This window comes from Balaenoptera borealis, assembly GCF_965194805.1.
Source record: "Balaenoptera borealis genome assembly, chromosome: 8".
In the NCBI taxonomy this organism is placed as follows: domain Eukaryota; kingdom Metazoa; phylum Chordata; class Mammalia; order Artiodactyla; family Balaenopteridae; genus Balaenoptera; species Balaenoptera borealis.
This window is the reverse complement of record NC_138865.1, coordinates 48373826-48399677: the sequence shown is the minus strand read 5'-3', so window position 1 is coordinate 48399677 and position 25852 is coordinate 48373826. Positions and strand designations below refer to the sequence as shown.

At 36.8% G+C, this 25852-nt stretch overlaps 1 protein-coding gene across 2 annotated transcripts in view; it reads right to left on the bottom strand.

Moving 5' to 3' along the window:
• Positions 1-25852, bottom strand: part of LOC309632767 (uncharacterized protein) — a 1168925-nt gene that overhangs the window by 820242 nt on the left and 322831 nt on the right. Inside the window, exon 5 of one of the 2 annotated variants that reach the window (XR_014247049.1) lies at positions 1055-1208. The gene's annotated coding sequence lies outside the window, so the exon portion shown is untranslated. Of the gene's footprint in view, positions 1-1054; positions 24182-25852 lie in introns of both variants that reach the window. The other variant, XM_082400626.1, reaches the window with a different exon arrangement.

Genomic DNA, 25852 nt, shown 5'->3' with positions numbered 1-25852 from the left:
ACAATTTCAAAATCACAGTAAACACTTAATTCCTATTACTACTTTCAAGCAAGACTACATAGACCCAGAAAGTTTTAGTTTCAGCCCCAGCCTGTTATCAACGCCAGGGGCAAGTGGAAACACATGTTTTCAAATACACAGAAACAAATGGAAAAACATGTAACCAGCTAGTAAAGAGACAATATTAATGCATAGGTTAATGAGTGAAGGCATTTGGTACACAATGCAAGACATAAACAAAATAGAATACACACAGATATTATTCCAATACTCAAAGAAGCGGATGTAGAATCTTCAAGGGAAACACAAAAGAATATCCCTAGAGAATGGATTTCAGCTGTGTTAAAATCCTTAGCAAGCAACCTGACTGCAGTCATAGACTCAATTTTAAAATAAACTCACAGCATGCTTTTTATTATATTGTATCTGTAATGGTAATGTGAATGTCTTCTCAGTTTGTTCAATTGCTTTGACTCCAAGAAGAGCAAGCCAGACTTCCAAATTAGAGAACAGCCTTTGACAACGTGATGCATTTGTAGCCACTGAGTTATAGTACCTTTCAGTCATTCCAAACGAAATAAGGCCACACACAAGTCTTAGTTAACAACCAGAATTTAGAATTTACATTAAACATTATATATATAATCTGATAATTCATCTTATGACCAAATCCAAACAACTTCAAAATTTTTCAGTACTATTTTCAAAGACCACAGTAGAAACTCAATGAATAATTTCAAAATTACGTTCCCAGAATTCAGTACTATTTGCAAAGACCACAGCAGAGACTCAATGGTATCTAGAGGGAAGAGGATAAATGGAGAACATTCTGGCTTCGGCCTCATCTGGTTGTCAGTCGGTCAATGCCAATGTTTCAGAATCCTTAGCCTGTGAACTTAACTCCAGAAATCTCTCCTTTAGAGATTCATTTTGGCACTATTCCACTTACAATATTGGGGAAGGGGGTCTACACGCATGCATCCTATCACTTCTCAAAGAGAGACGCTTTAGCTAGAAAAATTGAGAAATCTACAATTGTAGCAGTCTTACTCACCAGGTCTTGCCTTGTTTTGCTCTCCCATGGAGTTTAGTAAAACCTCTGTTTCCATCCTCCATAGTTTCAAGTTGAACGTAGGTTCTTCCTCAGGATACAGCTCTCGCTCCCGTGTGAGCGGGCATTTGCAGCGTTTCTTCCGCCATGGCTCTCTCTACCTCAGAAATAGGCCGTGTGAGGAAGAATCCTCGTGTTCTAAGTAAGAGCCAACCCAGAGCCAACTCGATACCACGTAGGGGCGGGGCCTCTTGCAAGGTGAAACCACTTCAATCTAACTGCAGTCCCTCCGTTTTTATCTTCGGCCCCAAATACAGAATGGAATTTGGGGCAGCCCATCAAGACCCTGCCTCCCTAGGCCCTTCCACTGACTATTTAAATCAAAAAACACCTTAGTGTTCAGAGGTCCCTCCAGAAGCCAGGTGCCTTATGGTCTCAAAGCAGCAAATATTGTTCTGTTCACTCATGGCTAGAAGGCTGGGAGGCTCTCCTCTACTCTAATAACATTTTGCCTCAGCCCCAGCTGTAGCTCCAGCCTGAAATCCTTTCTTACTGAGGCTCAGAGGCCCATGCCTCTGCTTGTTTGCCTGCACGTGGAGATCAGAAATGCAAATTAAAAAAAAAAAAAAAAAAAAAGACATGCATACTTTGATTGGATCCTTGCCTTCACTGTGTGTATTCACTAAGACCTCCATGGCCCACCATCCTCCAATGAGGCTGTCTGGCTCGGCCCAGTCTGTTCTCACAGCACTCATGTGGGCCCCTATACACTTTTACCACCGCCAAATACTTGACTGGTTTAAAGCCTCTTGCCCAGGCCACAGCAGTTAAAAGCAAACAGCACAACTATAAAACTCCCCCTGGCCAAATATAAGCCTCTGCAAACTGCCAAGGTCACAACAGCCTGCCTCACCAAAAGCCTTTCCAGAGAGTGTTTTGCTTCCCCTAATTTCAAGTCTTTTATTTTTAGTTTTTACCATTCTAGTCCGTGCACCAAATGCTGGTGTCTCCAAGAGGTCTCCGATAAATAATAGCACACCTCTTCCTTGCTCAGATTCTGAACAAATTGGGAAATAAAACCGAGGAATGATGAAAGGGGGGGAGCAAAATAGCTATGACCTTTATTATTGATAAAGGCCAAGATGGAAAATATAGCTTAGCGTGAGTGCCTGATAGTTTTCCTACTGTTGAATCCCAGTTTAGAGAGGTTTATCCATCTGGGTACAGGAATGCTGGTTTCCCCTGCCCCCAGGCATAATCAATGTTTTCTTCCCACATTTATGAATCATATAAGTTGAATCATCTCTCTAGAGGCAAAGTGAGTAAAGGGGAAGAGAAAGGGTAGAATCTATTTAGAGAAAATCCATTCTCATGAAAATTAGCAAAGTGGGAGAAGGAAGTACCTTGTAACGCCTACTGCAATGTGGTAAAACTGTCAGGACTGGTGTGACTCTCCCTCCTGATGATAAAGTGTCTCAGGGCAGGGTCCCTGTCTTATTGATTCCTGCATCTTCAGTGCTCAGCACCATGTCTGGCATTCAAATATTTATTTATGCCTCATCTTTAAAAAGATTTAAGGAAAATTTAAGTTTTGAAAAGCAAGTCATAAAGACAACTGAAATTAAAGGAAAATGGGAATAAGAAAATAAGATAGACCTACAGCAAATATAGCGTATAAAAAAATGGATGACCTCCAAAATGTAATTATTCTGAGCTTCTGACACCTGACTCAAAAAGAAAACACCTACCCTCTTGCTACTCTGTGTGATCAATTGGTATCACCTGGAAGCCTGCTGGTCCAATTTTATCAGGTATCTAAAAAAAGAGAATAGCTGAAAATATAGAGAAAACAGCACTAATACTACCTCAGTGTGTATGTACAAATATATGACATAAAATAAGAATGAGAGGCGGACAAGAGCAAAAGTGAGAGAGGAATACGGGGAAGACAGAGATGGAAAGAGAGGAAGACAGGTAAACAGGGCTCAAATCATGCAGGCTTCTGTATCATGCTAAGGAGTTTGGGCTCCATCCAGAGGACAATAGAGAGCCATTAAAAGTTGTGTTTGTTGTTGCTGCAGTTGCTTTTAAGCAAGAAATAGTACAGTCAACCGCTTCAGAAATTCCTCTCCTATAAATTAATGGAATTGGATTTGGTGTTCTCTGTGTAGAACCATGTATTTTATCTCTAAATCAGGACACTTTTTTTTTTTAATTGGAGTATAATTGCTTTACAATGTTGTGTTAGTTTCTGCTGTACAACAAAGTGAATCAGCTATATGGATACATATATCCCCATATCCCCCCCTCTTGGACCTCCCTCCCACCCATGCCCCCCATCACACCCCTCTAGGTCATCACAGAGCACTGAGCCGAGCTCCCTGTGCTATGCAGCAGCTTCCCACTAGCTATCGATTTTACACATGGTAGTGTATACATGTCAATGTTACTCTCTCAGTTCATCCTACCCTCCTCTTCCCCCGCTGTGTCTACATGTCCATTCTTTACGTCTACATCTCTTTTCCTGCCCTGCAAATAGGTTCATCAGTACCATTTTTCTAGATTCCATATATATGTGTTAATATACGTAAATCAGGACATTTTTAAAGGTGAAAGAGAGCACTGTTAAGATTATTCCATGACAACAAGCAACAGCCTGGACGGTCCTTAGCAAACCAGGATTTAGCGGTACTTACAAATCCCCCAGTCCTACCATGGTCTGACCCCTTTTTTGTTAATCAGCGCTAACACTATACCACACTGCCCAGGAGTCCACATTCTACTTAGCACAGCGAAGCAGTGAGAGTTAGTCTAAAGTGTTATTCAAACAATTTTCTTTCATTTCATAATTCGTTGGATGCATATTATAAGCCCATAAAATTCAACAGCCCATAAAAATAGCTTCATTTTATAAAACTCCCTTTTTACCACAACTGTTCAATATTAACCCCCCTTCACTTTCATTCCATACAAGTGTAAGAGTGATTTTTAAAGCAAATTTAATGCATGGATTTGTTTTAAGAATTTTTGGAAACATGAAGATACCTGGGAATAACAAAATATAAGAAAGGGAAATTATTTCTCCATGACTGTTATTTGTAGGTTGAGGTTATTTTGTCTTGATTCATCATAAAAGACTTTTCCTCACTTTTTGTCCACTTAGGCAAGAGGCTTAGACCAGTAGTATGAACCCCTACGATCAGACATGAGGGGAACTTTTTAAAATTAATATTGGTGATTTCAAAAGTGAATTTCAAATCCTGATTGAATTTTATTACGTGTAAATAATAAACACGTTGTAGGACTTCCTACAAATAGTTTTTCAATTTGTTGTGGAAAAATTCTCCCAAAGTAATGTTCCATGATGCAGCAACAGCTAAAATATAAGATATGAACTGTATAAAGTGTATGAATAATGCATATAAAATACTAAGTACGAAAGTATAATATAAATGGTATATTTATAGAGAGATGCAAAAAATAACAATGGTGAGATTCCAGATAATTTTGATTTCCCACTCTTAATTTCAGTTTATTAAACAATTATCTGTATCAGTAGAGAGTTCATTTTCTTTTGAGAAGCTGGTACTTCTCAAAGTTTAATGTGCTTATAAATCAACTTGTGATCCTGTTAAAATGCAGAATCTGATTTACTAGTCTGGAGTGGGACCTGAGACTCTGAATTTCTAAAAAAAACCCAGGTTTTTGGCAATGTTGCCAAACTGGCAATGTTAACCAATGTTGCCAATTCAAGGACCCCACTTTAGGGGCTCAAGGGCATAGGACTCTAGCCCTCCAACGTGACTGCACCTTAAAATCATTTGGAGAGTTTTTAAAAACACACATGCATGAGTCCCACTGCCAGAGGTTCCAATTTAATTAGTCTGGGCTGGGTCTCAGGAGTTTTAAAACTCTTCAGGTGATACTAATGTGCCTCCAATTTTGAGAAGCACTGCTGCAGGTCTGCGTTCCAAAAGGTCTAATCCTATTTTTATATATGTAGCATCCGTTTTGTAGGTGGTGCTCACATAATTTTGATGTTCTTTGTGATGGTGAGACATCAGCCTTTGTAGTACGGACCTAAAGATGTGCACGTTTCTCCCACAGTGATCGCTTTTGAGTTCTCCAGGAATAGGAAAGCAGCATCACTCACAGCTGCAGGTTGAAAATGGCTCCTTTGGAGTAAAATCTCAGTGAGTCACTGGATGTTGATTGGAAGCTGAACTCACACTACGTGAAAGGACCGAGTTGTCAAAGAAGACACGTGCATCACAGATAGGAAAAGTCCTTTCTGTATTTCTTATTTAATATTCAACTTTTACTCATCTTGGAGTCAGGAGTCAGCAAATGTTATTTCTTTTTCTTGCTGTGCTTCTGACCTTGGGCAAACCACTTAATCTCTTCATGGATCACAAAGGAAATAAAAGGTTGCCATCAGATGCTTCTCACATCTCTTTCAATTTTCAAGATTTAAATTTCTCTCCTTCTTTTCTTCCTCCCCTTCTCCTAATTCTCATTATCCTTATCCATTTCCTCAACATTGTCGTCCTCTCAGAATCCCTCCTGTAGAACAATGGTTCTCGAACTTCAGTTTATATCAAAACAATCAGCAGGGCTTACTGAAACCCAGATTCTGAGCCCCACCCCCTGTGCGTCTGGTACCGTAGGTCTGGTGTCAGGCCTGAGAGTTTACATTTCTAACAAGTTCCCGGGTGGTGATCCAGCCCACACTTGGCAAACTATGCTCAGAGGATTCACATAAGCAAAATTAGAATACTATACTAGCATGGCGTGCAAAAACAATGGGCACTTAACTCCAAAAGTACATCGCCTAAGGGATATTAAGGAGTTTTTACATGTGCCTTTTTAGAAAACTCTGCCAGACCTACCTTGTAGATCAATGCACCTGGAGGAAAGGATCGTTGCTTGCCATTCCTGGCATGCAATTTGGTACCAACTCTAAGAAGAGATTACAGGATTGCTCCCTTACTCCGAATAAAAACAGGCTGAAAAGAAGCACCATTTCCCTCAATTTGATGAACTAACTCATTGCAAAACAGGCTTGAGCTGAGGAAACCATAAGCAATCAAACTAACATGTAAACAAAATCAATCCAACAGCACTACAGATTAACTTTAAAAACACTTCTCACACTATTTAGTCATAAATACTTCCAGGAAATGAGAAATGATATCTAAGTTCTGACACATTTCTCCTTGATGTGTATCATTCAGACCATCTAGACACCAGTTACCTGACTCTAAAGCTTTCCTAGTGAGAACATTAGGATGAAATTTTTTCTCTCTAAATTTTACCTTTTCTCATGTAGAGGAAAAAATGGGGGAAACTATATATTATTAGATATTGACAAATACATTATCTCAATTTCCTTCACAGCACCCATCATTGAGAGGAAATTTGAAGTACCAATAAGTCCACCATTCCTGTGTACAACCATTCCTTTGTGTTGACCTGCGGAATAGAATATAGTCACAAAGAATGCACAGAGATGCATACATAAAATTTATGCAAACAAGTAGGTAAGTACATGAGATGAAAACGCACACATACATGCCTGCATGTTCGCATACATATTGTCCTTCTAAGAAACTCTTTGAGGGTTGAAAATACGATAACCAAGTGTCTTGCTTCTACTTGCTCTAGCAGAGTGTGTCTTTTGCATATTTAAAGGCTTCCCCAGGAACATGCAGGACATATAAGGTTACATTGGCCGTGCTGAGTCAGCATCAATTTGACAATTGCTGCTTGATTTGTGCAGAAACTCCTTCTATGCCATGCTTGGTATTCTCCAAACCTACTTAAGATCAATGTTATTAATATTCCTCATTAGGCCACTGTAATCGACACTGTTTTCTTTCACAGAAAATGATTTTGAAAGAGCATGAAATCCTCAAAATGGTTCAGATGAAAGAAAAATGAGGTAGTGTGGAAATGGCTTGGGTCTTTTTAATATTTTTTTTTTAAGGAGGATATTAAAATGTTCACCCTGAAGCTTTATCAAATGTTTTGGAGATCCTTTGTACCTCTGTTCAGTAGTTATAAATTCGAGGACTCCATGCTGCTTCCACCATGGGCATTTTGTCAGCAACTTTATATGAAGAAGAGGGATTTTTGAGTTTCGTTGTCATGGTAACCCTATATTCAGGTTGAAAAGAATTATTGAATGTTTTGGGTATTTCTCCATCGCAGCCTTCATTTAATAGATTTTGATGTTCAAATGTTAAAATATACTACTTCATCTCTGCTAGTGTTGTTTCGCATATATATATATATATATATATATATATGCATGTATATTGTTTAAATGCTTAGGTACCATAGGAAAGAAAATATGCTAAGTCTGATTTTTCTTTCTTTTCCTCTATCCTTGTTGGTACCTAAGATTTTTTACTTGTGAAAAGCAAAGGAAGATGTACAGATAGGGTCTCAGATATAGGAAACATAGATGTTCTCTTATTTGGATCTCAAAACAGGACCACAGTTTATTTCTGAAAAGGCTATACTTTTTCCTACATTATTTCTTTATTTAAAAGGATGGAGCTGCTACAAGGGCAAGGGGCAATAGGGATCAGAGGGGATAGACAAGTGATTTGGGAAAAATCACAGGGTATCCAAAAGGTGATCCTACCTGTTTGTCCTTTTGACAAAGACTCTTTGCTGTTGTTCCCCATTTCCCCATTTCTGAAAACATTTTTCTAGGAAATTCATGTGTCCTATCAAGGGTGAATGAGAGTCTCAAGGTAAAAAGGACTTTGTTGTTAAATATATTAGGATGACACTAGATTAGATAAAGGATTCTATATGCTTCTGTGCATTGTGATGTCTTTAAAAGATCAAATAGTGCTACTCAAATATTTTGACCAGGGAACTTGGGGGGGTGGGTCACCTACAGAACACACTCTAGGGAATGCTGCTTTCTAACATATTTCTAACAGGTTTCTTCTGTTCCATATGTGAACAGAATAGAAAAGATTCCTGAGTCAGTCAGCAAAGTGATACTTAACTCACATCTTGCTCTACTGCATGACTGCAGAATACACTTGAAGAGATAGGTCTCTCAAAACAAGCTCAGAGCTCATGTGAGGAAAATTACAGACCCCTTGACAATAGGCTCTCCATCTACTAGCTAATCACCTCTACACAGGTACCTTCAAGAAACTGAGAGCAGCAAGCCCACAAGGGGAACTCTGGGAAGGATAGGAGATTTGGGGAGGATCGTACCCTGAAATTCTTCCCTGAGGATTATTCTTTGGAAACAAACTCATTAACTAGAGGGCAGGACATCCCTGTGACTGAACTTTGAAGGCATCCCTCCTATGAATGCTGCTGTTTTCCCCACTCATATATTTTAATCTGTGATTTAAACCTTTTATTATCCAGTACAGTAACTATAGTAGCCTAGAGAATAATTTTCAATCAAATATCATTTTCTTTGAGATTTTTGGAGAAAAAAAATTACTTAGTTGCTCAGGCAGATGCTTACACATTTTGGATTATGATTCATGGAGATAATAGTTTTGTTCCAGTGAAAAACAATTAGAAATCATTGCCTGCATCATTTCAACATACAGTGATTTGGCTTTCTTATCTTGTATTGAAAGACCCTAATAACAAGTTTATTATGATGATAATGAGTATTATTTAATACGTATTACATCCAACCCTACATTAGATTCTCTCTGCCCAGCAAGGTTATTTTGTAAAGCCAATCCCAAATAAAAACCGTAAACAGGGATGTTGATGATTCATATCAGAGAAAACAACTGATTTCATTTACATCATCATCTGTTGGCCATTGGGACTTATTATTCCTGATTTCACCTTCCAGCTCCCAACTACCTTCCTCACTGTTTCGTGACATACCTCAAGGAATGAGTGGGAGAGTTGCTGAAGGAAGAAGCAGAAAGGATGCTGTCAGTCTGACCGGGTCTATTTCATCCTACAACACTGTGGTTTTGTTGAGGGAAAAGGGTTCTTTTCATTACAGAACCCATTCCATAGCTCAACGGTTCATTGCTGGGTTCGTCAATGTCTGAAATCTGTCTGAATAAATTCTTAGACCCTTAAAGGGCCAGTTATTCCAAAGCTCATTAGTCCACTCTGAAGAGTACATGCACGCATGCAATACCGCTTTCTTCAGTCCCTTTGCCCCACTGACTTATCACAGCGAGTTAAGCAAGGCAACTGCAGGGGTTGTTGATCCTGCCCAAGCCAGATCCCCTTTCTCAGGCTGCAAACTCATCCCCCAACTGCTGTGAGTGTTGGCTGCTAACGGCTCACAGCTTCCCCTTTCTCTGGAGAATTTCTCTTAGCCTTAATTGGGCCACCACATGCAAGGGATAACCATCCTGGTTTTCTGGGACTGTCCCAGTTGTACCACTGAAAGCTCTGCCTCCCAGAAAATCTCTCAGCCCCCAGCATACTGGAATCGTTGGTCTTTCCCAGTTCCACATCCCCTTGTGACTAACTCATACAGGGAGTCCCCGTAATGGTGACTTTGAGGCACAGTCAACACTGTGGTGCAATTCCTGCTCCTGAGCTCCAGGTGGAATCAAGCTGAAGCTGGACTCCAGCTTAGATGGCCTCATTCCTTAGCTCCCTCCCCTTTCCTCCCCTGCATCCCTCATTCTCTTTTTCCTTAGAGCACACCTGCCATAAATCATGGGTACCCAAACCCTTGTCTCAGGCTCACAAACCCTACTCCCCAAAGACAGAAAGTCTTTCAGTACTAGGAAATGAGCTCTAGGAGGTCAGCAAAATATAGTGGGAAGTGTGTGGGTTTTGTGGTAAAACTCACCCAAGTTAACATTCTACCTTTTTTGCTCACAAGATACGTGACCTTAGGCAAGTTACTAAAACTCTTCTTCGCTTCCTCAACTGTTAAATGGTGATTGATAATTAAATCTTTCTTGCAAGATTTTGTGATTATTTTAAAATGGGTAAATTTGGGGCATATAGTGAGTACAAAGTAAATAGTACCTTTTGTGAAAATCCTCAGCAGTTATCTAAAGTGAGTGCTTAGTTGAGTGAGCACTTCATAAATATTACTTGCATTAACTTACCCATCCTCGATAGACATTCTATTGTGATGATCAATCTGAAAAGCACTTACTGAAAAAAATCCAAGTCTTAATTTCAGATATGGATGTGAATAAAAAATTTCACCAAACTACAGAACAATTCTGATCTAATCAAGATTCTCTTAACTCTGAAATTTGCTTTTAGGAGTTACTCTTAGATTTTTAATATACGTGATGTATATATTTTGCATATAATCATTATTTTTATTTTAGAGTTATCATATACTTGGGGGCTATTGGGAAGGTCAATTTTGAAGATATATATTAAAATAATTATTACTATGTTACTATAATAGTTTTTGTGTGTGTGTGTGGTAAGAATACAACATGAGATTTACCCTCAACAAATTTCTAAGTGCACAATACAATATTGTTATCTATGAGCACAAAGTTGTCCAGCAGATCTCTAGAACTTATTCATCGATATAACCAGAAATTTACACCAGTTGAACAACAATCACCCATTTCCCACTCCCCCTGGCAACTGCCATTCTACTCTCTGTTTCTATGAGTTTAGCTATTTTAGATTCTTCATATAAATGGAATCATGCTGTATTTGTCCTTCTGTGACTGGCTTATTTCACTTAGCATAATGTCCTCCAGGTTCATCCAGGTTGTCACATATGGTAAGATTTCCTTTTCTTTTTTTAAGACTAAATAATATTCCATTGTGTGTATATACCACATTTTCTTTATCCATTAACCTGTGGATGGACATTTAGGTTGTTTTCACATCTTGGCTCTTATGAATAATGCTGCAACAAACATGGTAGTCCTAATATCTCTTCAAAATCCTGATTTCAATTCTTTTGGATAAATACCCAGACATGAGACTGTTGGATCGTACGGTAGCTACATTTTTAATTTTTTTGTTTAAAACCGCATTTTTTTTTGTACTTTAATTTCAGAACAAAATAAACAAAAATACACCACAGTACACAATACCTAAACCCTATATCAAATGTGGGGAGGAATAGGACTTGAGGCCCTTGTATCCTGCTTTAGACAGAAAGATGGAGAAATGAAGCCACTAGACATCAGCAGAGGGGACCAGGTGGGCCAGGACCACACAGGTGTGCTGCTGGGGGAGACATGAGGACACTATATAGAGGAAACAAAGTCTGCAAGTAGAAACTCCTAATCTACTTCTTCTTTGTGACAGGCATCCTCATCATCCTCAAGGGAGGGGCAGGCAGGGATCTCATCTGAACAGCAGCACATGAATTCTACCACAGTTTTTTATAGTTGTATGTCAAGAACCATAGCTAGAATAGAGGTTCTGAAATAGAACTGGTGTTTGTAACTCTCACTTACTAAGCTCTTTCTGTGGTTCTGTGGCAGGTGTATCACTTATGTAACTCTTTTAATTATCATAACCTTAAAGTAGTGAGACTACCAATGTCACAAAAAAGGAAATTGAGACTCAAGTTAGTTAATGCTAGACCACAAAGCAAAGGGAGAAAGACTGTAAGAAGTAACAGGGAGGAGGAAAATAAAATTGTAATGAGACTTTCTAGAAATTTCTCTTTGAGTAAGGATCCTGAAAATTAAGTCATCTTACAATTAATTTAACTTGTGTATGATTGCTTTGCATTTAGAAATATGCTCTTTCCTTTTACCACTGACTTCCTGGAATCTAATAATCATGATTAATGCTGAGAATCATTTCAGGATTGTTCACACATTTATCTGTCACCCCTGATCCTTGTTCCTCCCCCATACCCAGTAAAACTCTCTTATAAGCCACATAAGCTTCCTCCTCTTTATATAAAACACCTGTCCATCCATCAACAATCTTTACTGGGGACAGAGCAGAGTACTTGACACTCTAGCAGATTTTACAGCTACTCAAATATGATGAATTCAAATAACAATTTTACCCAGAAACCATGGACTCAAGTACCAAGTCTATTCAAAAATAGAGGAAGAAGAAAAGAGTGTTCAACTCTTCTCTGTAGATTTTCTTCATAGAGCCTAATTTATGAACTTATAATTGACTAGTGGGCATCATGCTTTAATTATGATTTTGAAAAGGCCTTAGCAGTAGACCAGCTCTGACAGCCTGTGATTTGGTGTGGGCTTAAGAGAATAGGTATTTATACAGGCTGTGTCAATCACCCAGTGCATGCCACTTCAACTGCCTGTCCCAATCAGGGCCAGCATCCAAAAGTATAGCAATTAGAATGAAGAGATAAAAAGCACTGGGGACGTTATGATGGAAGTCAATGGCTGAGGAACCCACAGAGGTAGCACAAAATATCACCTTCATGCAGACACGATTTTAATATTGATAAGGCAAACTACAGTCCTTTAAATGGGGCCACATAACTTGTTGAAATGGAGAAGAAAGAACTAATTTAACAAAATCAAGGGGCCCACATATTTCCTAAGGAACTTAGGGATTCTACTCTATATTTCACTATCATACATGACGGTAACCTCTAAACCCAGAATTTAACTGCTTAGTATGATATATGTGCCACTATTTGATCTTATAACATAATAACCACTGGACGCTGAGGATAGAAAATCACAACCCATTTGTATATTCAGGAAAGTCATCAAATAGATTCATGGCTGTCCTTTTTTGGTAGGAATTTAGTGAAGAGAGGAGTGAAGAACAGGGTCATAGATGAAAAAAAGCATTATATTTAGTCAGAAGGTATAAATTCACATACTGATTCAATTTATTTTAGCTTTAAAATCTTAAACAAGATTCCAAACCTCAGTTCTTTTATCATAAAGTGTGACAATAACACAGAGCCATTGTGCAAATTACTTGATGCCAGCATGTGTAAACTATAAAAAGACAAGTAATACAGAGAAATATTAAAAACTGTATTCACTATCTATTGCTATGTAACAAATTATTCTAAAATCTAGCAGCTGGAAACAACAAACATGTATTATCTCACACTTTCTAGGGATCAGGAATCTGGGAGTGGCCTAATTGGATGGCTCTGGCTCCGGGACCCTCAAGGAGACTGCAATCAAGGTATTAACTGGGGTCATCTCAAGGCTCAACTAGGGCAGGGTCTATTTCCAAGCTCACTCGTGTGGAAGTTGGCAGAAGATCCACTTCCACCTTCACTCATGTGGCTATCTGCAGGCCTCAGAAGACTTGTTTCCACGTTCATTTGCATGGGTCTCCCTACAGGGCTGCGTCACTACATGGCAATTAGCTTCTCCCAGAGTGAGGTACCCAAGAGAAAGCAAGAAAGAACACCCAAGGGAAAACCACAACCTTTCTTATAATCTAATTTCAGAAGGGACATCCCTTCTGAATGCACTTTGGCTGCATTCCTTTGTTAGAAGCAAGTCATTCAGTCTAGCCCACACTCGAGACAGATTACACAAAAGTGTGAATGCCAGGAAGTGGACCACTGGGGCCATCTTAGAGGCTGTTTACCATAAAAACTATTCAGCAACTATAGAGATCCGGCTGTGCCTACCAGTCAATTCAGCCAAGGAGTAGATGAAAGCAAAACAACTATAGCTTTTTAGGTTCTTTCCATGATTTTTACTTTATTTGGGATGCACAATTCATTCGTGGTTTTGTCTATATGTATTCACTCTGTTAAGCAACAAGAGTTTTTAAAGCTCACATATGGTTTTCTCTTTCCAATCTTTGGAATGTAGGCAGCTGTCCATTTATAAACTACTTCCCAAAGTCTAAGGGTTAATTATCCATTTCACAGATTATCCATGAGTAAGCTTGTCAATCTGCTGCTGTGCTTTAAACTATTCTTCACTTCCTCCTTCCCTAGGCTAACTAATTTTACCTACTATTTGCATTCAAAAAGTAAATGGCAAAGTAAGTAGTTTAAATTCTGAGGCTGTCCCTCCATCAGTTTATCCAAAGACGCTCTCTTCACTATCCAATCTTTGATTGGCAACCAGGAAAAATTTACACTCACCTTTTCAGGGAAGGGGCTAATCACTTAGGCCTGTGCCCACTGTGTCTCCTTCCAAAATGCCTGGATGAAAAGTTGAGTTTAAATCATAGTGTACTATGAGTTGAGAAAGTTAAAAACAATCATCTAATTCAACCTAATTTTACAAGGAGGAAAACTGAGGCACCAAGAATAAAACCATGTGGAAATGTTAGAAATGAAAAATATGACACAAATGAAAAAACTCCACTCAATAGACTTCAGAGAAGACTAGGAAGGGTCAGTAAACATTAATTCATTAATTCATTTCAACAAAAATTATACAAACTAAAAAACAAAGTGACAAGGAGTGGGAAAATAAACACCACATCTGAGAGCAGGAAGACAATATCTAATGGTCTAAACATATGTCTAGTTATTATAGTCCCCAAAGAAGAAGAGAAAGAGAATAAAGCAGAAGAAATATTTGAAGAGATAAAGGCTAAGTTCCAAAATTATCAAAAAAAAAAAAAAAAAATCAAAACCACAGACCAAAAATGTCATGAACCCCAAGGAAGATAAAGAGGCTAAAACTAAAATCACACATAGTCACATCATAGCCAAAATGCTAAAATCAAAATAAGGAGGAAAACTTAAAGCTAAAATGGAAATAAGACATACTATGTAGAATGGCAACAATAAGAATGATAGTTGGCTGACTTCTCATCACAAGCAATTGAAGCCAAAAGACAATGAAAGAACAAACTTAAAGCGCAGAAAGAAAAAAACTGACCAAATGTTTTTTGGCAAAAATATCTTTCAAAGTGAAGGCAAAAAATAAAGTATATTTTTTCAGAGAGATAAAAATGGAGATAATACATCTCTAGCAGACCTACAGGACAAAAAGTGATGAAAGAATTTATTCAGGATGTGGGGAAAAGATACCAGATGAAAGCCCAAATCTGCAGGAAAAATAGTCACCTCATACACCTCATACATGTATGCTTTGATTGGCTTACATTCTTAAACATATATTTTTGATGTAACATTTTTCAAATGCAACCCAGATGGAAGATGTATAAACAGCTTTTCAGGCAAATATGCACTATTTGTCTTCACACTTTACAACGAATATATAATTTGTGAATCTCAGCACTTTATGTTCTCCATCACAGTGTATTTCACATATCAACTGGATTTTCTATAAAGCTGGTAATCCCCCATGTGCTTCCTCTGCTTCTTCCACTGATTCCTGGTCAGCTCCATGAACACTGCTCCAGCATTCTTCCATGGTACCGTGAAGGCATCAGGAAGAGTCAGAGAGTGCAAAGGACATTCATACCACCAAGCCATGAAAGGACTGATATCTCCACCAAAGGGCACACGCCTGACCTGGGAAAATAGAAATTTCATAGGAATAAAATTGTCCTTCTCAGTATAGAAATCCTTAAAGAGATTGCCCTTGGAGTTGCTGGTTGGTGGTTTCAACAATAGGGTAAAAAAATTGAACTCATGTTTTACTATTTGTTTTTGTTTTTTTCCTTTTCAGTATATATATTGCCTTAATAATGTCTTTGACATCCAAATTTTCCAGTGGGCTTTCACATTCTGCTTATTCTCTAGGTTAAAAAGGTTAGTAAAATATTATCAGGCCTATGGAAATTTATTTGTGGAAAATGTCTAGAATTTAGATGGATGAATTCTATAATATGTTGTTTGTATTAAAACAAATTTTCAGCAGGATTCTGAAATTTCAATTTGGTATCATAGTTCAGTAAACACATTTTTAATTCCCCTTTAAAAAAAATCTCTGAGTGGTCTGTCATACCCAGAATTTCTTAAGGCAGTCTTCTCAGAGGGATCCAACTTACCCAGTCTTAGCAAAATAATTTATTGTATTCACCAAAGTCCTAGTGCAGATAGCTAAATATCTGACAGGTTTTTTAATTGAGGAATTATACGAAAAACAATTTTTTAAAAAAATTTATTTATTTATGGCTGTGTTGGGTCTTCGTTTCTGTGCGAGGGCTTTCTCTAGTTGTGGCAAGCGGGGGCCACTCTTCATCACGGTGCGCGGGCCTCTCACTATTGCAGCCTCTCTTGTTGCGGAGCACAGGCTCCAGACGCGCAGGCTCAGTAATTGTGGCTCACGGGCCCAGTTGCTCCGCAGCATGTGGGATCTTCCCAGACCAGGGCTCGAACCCGTGTCCCCTGCATTGGCAGGCAGATTCTCAACCACTGTGCCACCAGGGAAGCTCCAAAAACAATTATTTTGAATAACTAAAATCATATGTTGTAATGGGAAGTATATACTTTACTGGAGAGTTAACGTACATATAACATATGTATCTATGGTAGATTGTGTTAAAATTCTCCAACTCTCTGATTAATCCTTAAGGATGAGATATGCATGTTGTTTGCCATGGGTTGCTATGTTCCAAAGTAGGTGGAGGATACTTTTCTACCTCATTTTTTTTTTTTTTAATCACTGTAAATTTTAAAGTTTTTATTTATTTATTTATTTTGGCTGCATTGGGTCTTCATGGCTGTGCGTGGGCTCTCTCTAGTTGCGGCAAGCGGGGGCTGCTTTTTGTTGCGGTGAGTGGCCTTCTCATTACGGTGGCTTCTCTTGTTGCAGAACATGGGCTCTAGGCACGCAGGCTTCAGTAGTTGTGGCATGCGGGCTCAGTAGTTGTGGCTCGTGGGCTCTAGAGCACAGGCTCAGTAGTTGTGGCGCACAGGCTTAGTTGTTCCACGGCACGCGGGATCTTCCCGGACCAGGGATCCAACCCGTGTCCCTTGCATTGGCAGGTGGATTCTTAACCACTGCACCACCAGGGAAGCCCTGTACCTCATTTTTTAGGCCTGGTCCTTCCTGCAACTGTCTTTGGGTTGGAAAATGGGCAGACGTTATGCATGTCACATCCAAACAGAAGTTTCAAATGAGCTTGCTTTTTGTGTGTGTGTGTGTGTGGTCTCTTGCATTCCTGCCCTAGGCTGTGAGAACAATAACAATACAGTCCAGACAGAAACTACTCTGTCATCCTAGGTTCAAGAATGAGAAGACATAGAGAATAGAGATGATCATGACCAAATAGAATTGCAGCCAATCTGCAGACTTGACAACAAAAAAATATTTACTGTTTTAAGCCACCAAAATTTAGAGGCTATGTGTTACCACAACCAAGTTATTTAATATTGTGTGTGTGTATGTGTACATGCATACTTTCTCATGTAAATTCCATTAACACTGAGAGAATGCTCATTCTCTCCATATGAAACTAATTCACATTTAAATACCAGCAAGCAAATCCTTGATAGCACTTTCTGTAACTGAAACTATTCTTAATTATAAATAATTTAGGAAGTCTGCTATGCTTCTAATAAACTTTGTAAAATTCCAGACTTTATTGCTCACGGTATCTCTCTACCTGTGTGTTTCTCTAACTTTCCATTCTTTTTCTGTTCTGAATGTTCTATGAAGTATTTCACTCTTATGAGAGAGATTTTATACCAATCTGGATTTTGTTGGGAGAAATCATTTTCTTGGTTAAGTCTGATATAAAAAGTACCCCTCTCCCAACCTTTATGCAAGTCATTTCAGCCAAAGATATTTTCTGTTTAATACTATTAAATAATGCCCCCTAGATAGAGGAAACCAGGAATGTATTGGTTAATTATTTCACTCACTAAATTGTGCAGTCATGGATACAGTTCTGGTTGATAAATTCTTAGAATTCTATTAGTGTTCCTGGCATTTGGGCTACCATTTGTCCATTACATTGAACACCCAAAGGTCCAAATGAGTTCAAAATTTTCTAAAAAAGTTTTTATGAGCACCGTAGCCTTATACTTGTGCTCCAAATTAAACATCTCCAAGTTTAATTATCATCAGATTTAAATGAAATGATTCTGTAAAGCATGCAGTTGGCTCAAAAATCACTTCTTCCAGTTACAACCTGTCTTAATGAAAGAGTGTGGATCAGGTTTATACCCTAAATGCAACTATCATTAAATATCTATACATTGTTTTTTGAGTCTGTTAAATGAGATCAACTACGTAACATACCTAGACCAATAATTATACATACTCAGTTCCTAATAACATTTCCTTTCACTCACACAATTTCTTAAAAATTCAGCATATTACCTTAATGTTCAAATATATCACTGAAGAGATGCCCTCTGTTACCCCTACTGTATATTAATCAACTTCAAAACAAGTCAATACACACCATCTAAAAGCACAGTAATATTTAAGCAGGCTATACAGCCACGCAAACCTCCCTTTAGGCTGGAAGCTCTGTTGGTTGGTTGCTTTACAATTTTTCCATGAAATATGTTTTGAGAACCATCTACAACAGCAATATGTATTTCTCACTTCAGTGCATTCTAGTATGGAAAACCTTACATTTCTGAGTATTCGTAAATAAACATAGGTTCTGCTTTTGTCTTGTAACATGAAAGCTTCTTGAAAACATAGCTCACAAACTTCTTATTAGAACTGTTCATTCTTGTTTTAGAAATAAATTATTTGACTTCTTTCTGTTTAATATCACTTGAGTTGTGTAGCAGAATTTTCACCCAGGCACTGTGTCACTTAGTATCCCCAGACATCAAATTTTGAGCCAGATAGTTTCATATTTCAACTTCTATCTGGAAAACCAAGTGGCAAAATATTCAACATATCAAGTGGGAATATCATTGTCTTCATTTTTTAATTAATTTCTATCCCTCTGATTTAGACGCAGAGATACTTGCTCCATTTCACCCAGTGACATGTGACGCCCTGTTGCTTCTTGGTTCTCTATATAGAGGCTTCTACACCACAGAGCCATACTCAGACCAATAATCAGTTTGCCTGAATTGACGGGAACTATACACAACCAAATATCAGATCCATGTTAGTGCAAGTGTTTATAAGTATATGAATCAGGTGAGTCTTCTGTATTATCTAGCTTTTACTTTGTCCTATATTTCTCTTCACTCCTTTGAGGCAAAGAATATTTAGGAGCCTTTTCAAAAAGGCTGGATGTATTAAAGAATGAGAATTTCATTCAATGTTGTCGTAAACATTTTTTTAAGAAAAGAAGAACAATAAGGTTTCAGCGTTGGAAGATGTTTACCTAGCAAAAAGACTATTTGACAAATCATGTAGTCAATCAGCCTAATTGTGAATCACTGACTGTGTGCACTGGCACCTCAAGTATCTGGCAGGGTGGTTTCCTTTTTAAAATTCATGACATCATACTCTGGTGCTCTGAGTTTGGCTCAACATGAGAAATCTCCTTCTTTGGATGAATTAATTGGAATATTGGCTCTATGGGAAAAATAATCCCTCCAAATCTCTTTATGAGGAAATTAGTATCTTGGATATAATTTTCAATTCCCTAAAGGAAACAGCATCTCTTGATAAAGGAACTAAAATGCTTCCCCAAATTTGTTAAAACTACTTCAGTATTCTGCTTTGTTATGTCAAGTGCAACTGTGAAAAGAATTTTCATTGTCATAGATAATCTATGAACCAATGCACACAAGAGAATGAGTGTTGAGGTAGTAAATAAGGAAGTTCATACTTTTTAAATCTATATTTCATTCATTTGGAAAAAAGCTTTATTTTTGAAAAATAGAAAAAATAATAAAAGAACCTTTCAGTCTTATTAATACGTGAATGTATTGTAGAATATTATAATGTTGGGGAATTTCCCATATCATATATATTTGTTCATTATCAGCAATTATAATATTATATCACATATCATAAGGCTCTTTCTTTGTTCTGTACATTTGATCTACATATATCTCTATTCACAAGGTGCAGGTTAACAATGTCACTTCCATAAGTAGAGCAACTCAACTTATATTCTCTACCTTTTCAGCATCTTTGCCTCAAATTTGTCCCAAGGTTGGGGGTACAGGGGAGGAAACGCTTACAATCTGTGCTCACTGTGTACTAAACCTATAAACTATCCCACTCTTTATTACAAAGAAACAAGTACTTTCTTCTTCCAGAGGAATTATAGTTTTTTCAAATGAAAAGTAAATACTTCACTTCAAAATGTTGAATAAAAATGTCCTTAAAAAATTCTAGCTGGTTAAATTTAGACTGCTAAACAAAGTCCAATCTAAGAATATTCTTTGGCTCTATGCCCACAGCATTTTTATTTGATTGTAAATTGGACATATTTTCATTCACTTTAGAATTTTGCTACTCAGTGGTTTTTTCCCCCCTTAAGAGGTTCAACAGGCTCTGATTAGCATACAAGCATCAGTGTTAACTCCCCACCTTTTGAGGACAGTTGTATCATTTCTAGTCAATGATGCAGCACCATCCCTGCCCTTTCTACCTAGAACATTTTCTAAGAATAACTGTGACTAGAAAGGTTAACATTTCTTTTTTTAATAAATCAATCTTATTGACGTTATGGTTTGCACACAGAAAAAATGTGTCCAAAATCAATTCTTGAGTGAATTTTGACAAAATATAACCACAGTCAAAATATAGAACATCTCTAGCACTGCCCCCCAGAGTTTTCTTGTACCACTTTATAGTCAGTACTCTTCATACCCCTCATCTAAAACAAATGAACTTGTTTACAAAACAGAAATAGAGTCACAGATGTAGAAAACAAACTTATGGTTACCAAGGGGGAAAGGGGCGTGGGGGGAGGAATACACTTGGGAGATTGGGATTGACATATTCACACTACTATATATAAAATAGATAACTAATAAGAACCTACTGTATAGCACAGGGAACTCTACTCAATACTCTGTAATGATCTATATGGAAAAAGAATCTTAAAAAGAGTGGATATACATATATGTATAACTGATTCACTTTGCTGTACACCTGAAACTAACACAACACTGTAGATCAACTATACTCCAATAAAAATTAATTTTAAAATTTAAAAATAAAAAACAGCTACTGGTCTGCCTTGTGTAAACAAGGATCCGTACAATATGTGCTCTGTTGTACATGACTTCTTTCACTTAGCATAATACCTGTGAGATTTATCATGATGTTGAGTATATCAGTAGTCCATTTTTTTTAAATTGCCAAGTAGCATTACATCGTTTGGATATATCACAATTTGTTTACCTATTCATCTGTGAATGAACATTTGGGGTATTTCTAGTTTGGGACTATTATGAATATGCTAGTCTTTGTGTGGATATATATTTTCATTTCATATGTTTTGTTAAATTTATCTCTGAGTATTTTATGTTTTGATGCTATTGTAGATGGTGCTGTTTTTCTAACTGTTCATCACCAGTATACAGAAATCCAACTAATTGTTTTATATGACTGTATCTTGTGAACTTTGTAAATTCACTTATTCTAGCGGCTTTTTGGTTAATTTCTTAGGACTATCTACATAAAGAATTATATCATCTGTGAAGAGGGACAGTTTATTTCTTCTTTCCAATCATTATGCCTTTTTATTTTTCTTCCATCATTTCACTGGCTAAGACTTCCATTACAATGTATAATGAACTGTAAGAATCAACATCCTTGCCTTATTCTCAGTATTAAGGAAAGAACACTAAATGTTTTACCATTAAGTATGATGCCAGTTGTAGATTTCCATGAATGTCATTTATTTGGTTAAGGAAGTTCCCTTTTATTTCCTGGGTGGTGAATGTTTAATTTTATCAAATGCTTTTCCTACACCTATTATGATGATCCCATAGTTTTTCACTGTTTTAAAAAACATTTAATAAGGTTACTTCCATTGATTATCATAATACATCATATCAAAGTCTTGCTGGGAAAAATATCACTTACTCATGATGTTCTCTCCTTCTTATATATTACATGATTCATCCTAGTAATATTCTGCTAAGGATTTTTGTACCTATGTCCTAGCTGGGGCTACAGCAACATTCTTGCAATTATGAAGTAAAGTACAAGAGGTTTTCAGAGATACTCATTCTGACATCATTAAGCTTTGAAACCAAGGCCAACAACTGTCTATCTCTGGACTGTTTTGTGAAATAAATAAATAAATAAACCCCTGTTTGTATAAGCCAGAACAGTTGGGATTCCTTTCACCTGGAGTTAAAAGCATCCCTAACTGTTTCAAATGTCAAGTGGGGAATGGTGTATTTCAGTACTCAAGAATGTAGGGGAATTTCACATCAACATTTTTTTTTTGCATTATTTATTTATTGTTTGTTTTTTAAATTATAGTGGCTTCAGGTATATAACATGGTGATTTGATATTTTTATATGTTATGAACAAACAATAATTACAGTAATAGTGCTACATTAATTGTCTTATTTAATTTCAGAATAAATTTACCTCATAAAATGGGCACTACTATTCTTATTTTACAGAAAGTGAAACTGAAACTCAGAGAAGTTAAGCAATTTGTACAAGGTCACCCAGATTTTAAAACCTAACACTAGATTTTGAACCTAGTTTTTTAAATTGAAGTATAGTTGATTTACAGTGTTGTGTAAATTTCTGCTGTGCAGCAAAGTGATTCAGCTATACATAGATATACATTCTTTTTTTAATATTCTTTTCCATTATGGTTTATCATAGGAAACTGGATATAGTTTTCTGTGCTATACAATAGGACCTTATTATTTGTCCATTCTATATATAATAGCTTTCATCTGCTAACTGCAACCTCCCCTCCTTCCCTCCCCCAAACCTCTCCCCCTTGGCAACCACAAGTCTGTTCTCTATGTCCATAAGTCTTGTTTCTGTTTCATAGATAGGTTCATCTAAGTCATATTTTAGATTCCACATATAAGTGATATCATATGGTATTTGTCTTTCTCTTTCTGACTTACACACTTAGTATGATAATCTCTAGGTCCATCCATGTTGCTGCAAATGGCATTATTTTTTTCTTTTTTATGGCTGAGTAGTATTCATTGAACCTACTTTTATCTAACTAGAAAGTCCATGCTCTTAACCGTGGCCTCCCTAAAATTAAAATACATTTCTTGAACTTTCTGCTAAACAGCTTGGAATTCACACTTGGTAGTCTCCATGGTCCATGTATTTGGACTTAGTACTCTGGGAAGGTGTGAAATTTTGACCAATGGAAGACCTGGTATTGAACAGTGAGGGCATAAGAACACAGCCTGGTAATTCCAAAGTGGAGTATTCAATAATAGTCAAGGAAGTAAAGTCAAGATCTTGTTGATTTTATGCCTCGTTTATAAACATATGGCAAAGGGAAGCATATGAAAACTGGAAAATAAAAACTATGGTGCTGTATCTTGAGCCTTCTGGAAGGGCATTTCTAACAAATAATAATTTTAAAGCTTCTATCAAGTTTCTGATAATATTCTTGCTCAGAAGCAAGTATAAATATAACAACTATTGGCTTTTTGCTATACAATGTATTCAAAACTTTAAAGGACACTAAACTGTGCTATTGAATTCCAAGAGGAAAATAAACCAACAAAAAAACAGCTCTCAAAAATAACTAGAGCTGTAGTTTTTCAGGGCAGAATTTTGTCAAGTTGAAATGCCCAGACTTAGTGTGATTACATAAGTACCAATACTAGAAATAAGAATAAATTTGAAAAAGGTTTAAAGGACCAAACCAAGTTTGACTGAAACATTAGAAATATGACAAAAAAGTGATACATGCAGTCTTGGAAAAAATGTTTAACAGGAAGAAATAAACTTTCACTTGGACCTCAATTTTTCCGAAATCTAAATGTACTTATTGACATTTTCGAAGATGCAGTCATGTAGCAAACCTGTTTAAACTGATAAAACAGAGCCTAGGGGTTTGTACACAATCAGACAAAGAGACAAGTGCTTCCTCCAATTAATTGCTGGAGCCTGCTTCAATACTGATTAGGTTTCCCATACAGTGAGAAGTGAAGGAAACCAAAAAAGTCCTGGTGACCAAATACTAGAAAATGAAAATGAAGCGAAGCAGGAAATTTAGAGAGATTGTTTTGTAACTTATAGAACTACTGTTCAGTAACATTTTAAAAGAGCATGTTGTCTCTAGCCAGTATTCCACCCTTTAAAATAAAAACAAAGTTTTAACTGTTACTTTATTTTGTGTGATAACACTTTACATTTTAGAAAGTACCTTCAGAGACATTATCCCATTTGACCTTCGTAACCATCAATGAGGTAAAGAGTATGATTACCATTGGTCAGATGAGAAAACTAAAGTCGGGGAAGAAAATAAAGGTATAAAATTACTTGTTCTTATGTGAGACGATAACCACAAAAACAACAAGTCTACCATTTATTGACTATCTGCTAGATGGCAAGAATTATAGTAAGCACTTTAAATAATACCTCATTTAATTCTAATCTGAATTCTGCAAGATACATATTATTGGTCCCACATTACATGTGAGGAATATTGAGAATGAAACAGCTTAAATAACTTGTCCAAAATCACATAACTCTTAAGTTACAGGCTCAGAATTCAAATACATGTCTGTCTAAATGTAAATCCTGTGCATTAAAAAGGAAAAAAAAAATGGGTCTATCATATTACTCTTGGCTAAATTAATGACTTCCTTACCTCACTATGTTAAAATTATGTATCTATACATTTTACAAATACTTATTTACATATATTACACACATAGACTCATAATACAAGTACGATAATACTTGTATACATCTTTAGTTTTAAACTGTTTTGTTTAATGCCTAGATGGGGTTAAAAATAAATAGATGAAGTGAGTCCCTTTTATCATCCAAGGCCATTTGTCATTTGTTTCATAAACTTATGCAAATAAGCTTGTATTTGCAAAGATATGCTTAAATTGTACAAGCTCTGAACTTCACACTAGGGAACCGGGCTAAACATGTTCAATTATGTTCTAAAAGGTTTGATTGATAATAACTATTTGTTGAAGAAAAAGAAGTCTAAAAAGAAGTAGTAGAACTTGCTTTTGACCATTGCTGCATCACTAATAATATCAATGTAGCTTTTCAACTTGTTTCAACACTTATGGAATGTCTATGTCATACTAAACATTGTGCTACAAAGATTAATAAGACATAATCTTTGTCCTTGAAGAGTGAGGGTCAAGTATAAGCAATATGCATAAATGGACAATTCCAAGTCAATGAGATAAAGACAAAGATAGAGATGTCAAGGTGCTTGGTAGCTTGGAGGAAAGTGACAAAACAAGTAATAGAATCTAGAATGCCTTGCTGGAGATGATGCTTGAAGCAAACATTTAAAGGACAAGTAGAAATGAGCCAGCAAAGAAGGAAGACCAAAGCATTGTAAAAAGGGCACAACCTGGAAAGCTTTCACATCCTTCATTCCATAACGCTAACCCTGTACACGCATTGAAGAGAGGAAACAAACCAACATCCCTTAGAAAGTCAATTTAGTTTGGAAAACAAGTTTGGCTTCCAATGGGCTTATTCTTTCACTTATATTCACCTTACATTGAGCCTACTCTCCTTCTATGCTATTTACTCTGTCTTGAATGCTCATGCCCTCAATACACCCTTATTAGGTTATCACTCAATTTTTTTCATTAATTGTATTGAGGACAGAAAGTTATTTGCTGGTAAAAGGAAAAAAATAGTGTATAGGTTTACTAGAAAATGTAAATATTAGACATTCTTTTCAATTCTCTGAGGCTTTCTGGTAGGCATTTTGATAATAAAAACCTCCAGGGTGTCATCATGGATGAACCAAATTTTAATACTTCATTTTGTTGACATTTTAACTCCTCCAAATCATATGTAAATGAAGATTTGCTCATCTCTGCTTAGTAAATTGGCATAAACATGTATTAAACACTAGAGAGGGAAGTTCTTTGAATTACTTAGTCTCCAACTGAGAGTACCTCACATCTAAAA